Here is a 5,121-nt window from a genome sequence, read left to right as displayed (position 1 = left end):
CTATTCAATGATATCGAGAAAATTGATCAGTAGACATTGAAAGAGCATTTGTTGCATCCCCACGCCTACAGGAAATTAAGTTACCTTTGCATGCAGAAGCTCTCCTTTTTTTTTTTTTTTTTTCTCGATCTGAAGAGAAAAGGTTATAATATGGAGATTTAATTTGTTGTTAGACGTGGCGGCAAGTGGGAAACAATGGGAATAATTATAACCACCATGTGAGTGGTTAAAATTAGTTTAGAAGCCGCACTGCACCGCAAATAAATAATAATATTTCAGACAATTACATATATAGCTATTAAAATTTTAATATTGAAAAAACTATAACTAAAGAAATATTTTAAAAAAAGCTATAAAATAATCTTACGTACATTATAAAAAATAATTTCTTATTAATATTTTCTTAAATTTCAACATTTATAAAGTTAAATTATACTAATAACTTTATTCAAAAAGTTAATCAAATTTTTAGTTTTGATAGTTATTCTATAAATAAATTTTTAAACTTAAAAGTTAAAGTTAGAGGATTTACTTCAAATTGAAAAATAGGTGAGGGTGCCCTTTGCCTTGTTAAAATTGATGAAAGAAAGAAAACTATTACATACTCCCGGTGTATATTAGTATATCTGGTGATTAATGTTCTAATATAAAAATTTAATAAAATATATATAATCATGAAGTTTAATAATTTAGATTATGTTTGATAAATTAATTTTAAAATCTCTATTAAAGGATTTTAGGTATGTGGTGCATATACAAATATATACTTAGTCTAGAGAATATTTAATAAAAAGCACTTAAATTCCAAAATAGTGGAAAAATCTTTGCTTGGACCTGGTGCATACCAATACTTCATGCACTGCACATAGTATTAGATGATTAATAAAATATTTGATAATTAATATTATAAAATAAAATATATGATATAATATATGTGTTACGAGCTGAATTCCTTGACCGTTTACTCGGTCAAATGTCCTCCCTCAGAAAACGTGCGAGGAGTAGAGCGTCTACTGACAATAACCCTCAGCAGAAATTAGATGAATGTTTGAGATTGTGCAGTAGTGGTCTTCCTATGTTGGCTCGGAACTTGGTGTAATTTGATCTGCTTGGAGCGCTCCTTGATTTCTTAGACCAGCCTAATCTTCCTTCTTTGGGTAAATATTTTGCAGAGACTTTATCTGCTCATATTTCTTCCTTTTTAGCTCGGCAATAAACACTTTCTGCCGAGTATCTAGCTTTAGACGATCATTTTTCGCGAGCCGACTCTCTCAATACGAAGGCTACTGAAATAGTAGTTCCATTAACCGACCTCAACAAGTAAGATGACCTTTTGAAAGATCAAGAGTCAACCCTTCGGCAGCACATTACTAGTAGGGATGTCAATGGGTATGGATATCCGAAATTTTATCCGAACCCGAATCCGAATAAAACGGATATATCCGATGGATATGGATATGGATTTGAATATGGATATTAAAAATAGAAACCCGACAGATATGGATTCGGATATGGATTTTGATTGTACCTGACCCGAACCCGAACCCGACCCGAACCCGAATTTATTTTGTATTATATATATATATATATATATATATATATATATATATATATATATATATATATTTGATGTTATATTTGAATTTGTATTTTAAAAATTTAAATTTAATATAATATATATTTTGAAATATTGAAAAAAGAAATAATTGTTTCGGGTTCAAATTTTTGGATTCGGGTTTCGGATTTTTTGTCGGGTTCGGGTTTGGATATGGATTTTTAAAATCCGTCGGATTCGGATTTGGGTTCAGGTCTCGGGTTTGGAGTTGGGTTCCGGTTCGGGTTTTTAAAAATCCGCCCCGAATCCGACCCATTGACATCTCTAATTACTAGTCTCAAGGAAGATCTTGCTGCAACCAAAAGAGCCACTTATAATATTTTCTTCTTTTTAATTCCTCTTCAGAAGGTATCGTCTTACTTTCTTGGAGTTTAATCCTACCGTCTTTCAATAACCGATCAAAAATTAAATTGGTTTTTGCCACATCAAAAGAATAAGCATACACTGTGACGCGCGCTTTAGCCTCGCTAGCCTTTGCTGGCTTTAACAAGGCACACTTAAAAGGTTGAAGGTTGACGGTTTTTAACCATCTTTGCTGCGTATACTTCAGCCTCATCGGCCAACTCTTCTATTTCACTGGAAGTTTTCAGCTCGTCTTGAGCCAAAGTTTCTTCAATGAAAGAAATATTTTTTTCTTTTTCTTTATTTCATTCCTTATTTCGGCTCCATCTTGGCCGATCATCATTATTTTGCTATTTCAGAGCCCTTAGTGTCAGCGGTTGAGCAAGATAAGGGAATCGCGGATTAGATAACATCTACCCAAATGATGTGTATAAGTGAGGACCACAGGAGCAATTTGTATATAGCAGACTGTACATGGATATATGAGTTGGCGAGGCCAGCAGAGTTATATTTTTATTTTGGAGTTGTATGGACAAGTGGATGATGTATGCGCATGTTTGCAATATTTTTGATATTTATTCATAGACTTTGATATTTATTTAGCTGTAGAGTAGACTCCCATGGCATGTTCTGTTTGTACGGGTAGTTTTACAAATACTTCGTGTGTAAGATGTGCACCCTTGTGCATGCGACAGATTTGTTGATGCACCGGGAGATTTCTGCTATCGCCTATGGCATGACAAAAGTAACTTGAAGGTCAAATATGGTATTCATTCAAAACACTTGATCATACTCTTCATTTATCAAATACTGCATGCTTCTTAAGTAACAAAAGGATATACCGAATAAGTCGTTCATGTATCCAAGCATGGCTTTAGCTATTTTATAGTGAAACTCATTCTTCCTTTGGTCATGTGACATTCACTTCTACCGAGTCACTAAAGTTCTTGTGTTGTTGAGTTCATGATTTATGTGATTTCTATGTGTTGTACTGCTATTATCGTTAGCACGTTTTTCTTCGACAACTTCTCGGTACTTCATCAACTCCAACACCGTATACATCTAATCATATTCCTTATCCACCGGTGAATGCGTGAGTAAATAAAAAAAAAAAAAAGTGACACAAAATATTCATACATCCAAACATACTTTATCCTTTTACAAAAAAATAAAGAATAAAATAGAAATAACGTGGTTGAATTTTTATTATTTTTACACCTCGCAGACGAGTTAAAGCAAAATGCGATCAACACAACCTGTGCACATATCACTCCAACTCTTGATTCGTCCAAACCATATAAAATTTATTTTCTCAATTTTTTTTTTTTTTGCTTTCACCCTAAGTTCATATTGAGGCACAATTAAAATTAAATGCAATGAATCAAATCAGCAGTAACATTCACTTGCCAAAGAGAAAGTCTTCAAATTCTCCTATTCCCTCCATGGATGGCAAGGATGTAGATAAACTGTGTAGCTGAAAGTATGATCGAAAATGCCTCCATTGTTCTCTGCAAAATCATATCAATTTTCTTATTAATTATTTGTCAAAAAATAGAGATCCTTTCTTTGCAAAGAGTTCAAGCTGAAAGAACAAAAAAAAAAAACAAAAACAAAAACAAAAGAGGAGGATTAATGGTATGCCCCCCAAAAAGTTTATAAAGATTCAACACACTTTTGAATTAAATGGCCCTCTTTTGGATTGACGCTCTTTCAACTTTTGATGCAATTGAGTTATTATCAACTGAACCGGAGATTTTATTAAATCAATGAGTTATTTTATCAAATTTAATAGTTTTGATCAAACTTTTAACAATAAAATTAAATTAAAATATAATAAAATTATTAATTAAATTTAAAAAATTTTCAACTAAATTAAAATGTTCCGACAAAACATTTAATATATAATATTATATATATATTAATATATATATATATATATAAATATTAATAAAATAAAGAAAACACATTATCTTACCAGGCGTGCATTTCTTCCTTCAAAAGCAATCTCCTTAATAGCAAAACTGCATTAAAATCCAGAGGAATTAGAAAAAAAAAAAAAAAAAAAGGAAGAAAATGAAAGAAAATACATTAGTAACCAAATAAAACGTCGGACAAATAGGTGAAAATGTATGGAGATCCCATCGTTGTAAATAGCCCCCTCAACTATAACTTTTTAATTGACATTCCCCTCAGATTTTGATTTTTGGAATTGAGTGATTAATTTAGCAAATAAATAGAATTTCATCAGGTTAATTGATAATTTTGTCCATTTAATAGTTAAACAATGTTATAGCGAATAAATATTAGACTGACTGATCGCTAATCGCTAACTTAATATTTGATTATTTTAGAAAAAAATCAATGTAATAACTTACAAAAACTCAAAAAAATAAAAGTTAAAAAATGTCAATTAAAAATTGAACTTTAACGGGTCTCCACACTTTTTAACCCATATATATATATATATATATATATATATATTATATATACTTATATATATTATGAGATGAACGGCAACTATGCTTCTGGAAGCACAGAGCCTTCCGTACTTCCAGGTCGTTTTTTTATGTTGCGCTTTCGAATCGTCGACGTCGCTCAGTTAACTTGATCTAGAGTATTTGATGTACTAGAAAATAAATTTGACGATTTTCGAATTATTTGCCTAGTGAACGAAGGTGGTTCAAAATCAACGGTGAAAATAAATTTATCACAAACGTGACAATATGACATTTAAAATTTTAAATCAAAGATATTGATTTTGTTTTATATAGTATAAAGAATTTTCTATCAAAATTTCAGTCGATTTGGATATTTCTATACCGTTAAACTTGCAAACGGCTCACTACGCCATTAAAATATGATTTTGAGCCCCTTCGACACTAGGAAGATATCAAAAAATCATAAATTTATTTCTAGGTACTTCAATACTCTATATCAAGTTTAACGGAGCCGATCGACGATTCAAAAATCGCGACACATCGAAAACAACCTGGAAGCATGGAAGGCACCGTGCTTCCAAAAGCATAATAGCCTCACACTATATATATTATAGGTAGTTATCCGCACAATGCATGCGGCAGATATTATCGAAATAATTTTTATATTATTATTGATCATCGATGATGTTTGAAATTATACATATACAAAAAATACGGGGATCTCTT

The 5,121-nt window shown here is 31.3% G+C and overlaps 1 long non-coding RNA gene across 1 annotated transcript; it reads right to left on the bottom strand.

Moving 5' to 3' along the window:
* On the bottom strand, positions 3,114 to 3,996 carry LOC109716802. The gene is made up of 2 exons (XR_002218051.1): positions 3,933 to 3,996; positions 3,114 to 3,465 (listed from the first exon to the last, which is right to left on the bottom strand). It is a non-coding gene; the product is annotated as an uncharacterized LOC109716802 (long non-coding RNA).

The sequence above is a fragment of the Ananas comosus genome, linkage group 10, assembly GCF_001540865.1.
Source record: "Ananas comosus cultivar F153 linkage group 10, ASM154086v1, whole genome shotgun sequence".
NCBI classification, from domain to species: domain Eukaryota; kingdom Viridiplantae; phylum Streptophyta; class Magnoliopsida; order Poales; family Bromeliaceae; genus Ananas; species Ananas comosus.
This window is presented reverse-complemented; position numbering and strand designations above follow the sequence as displayed.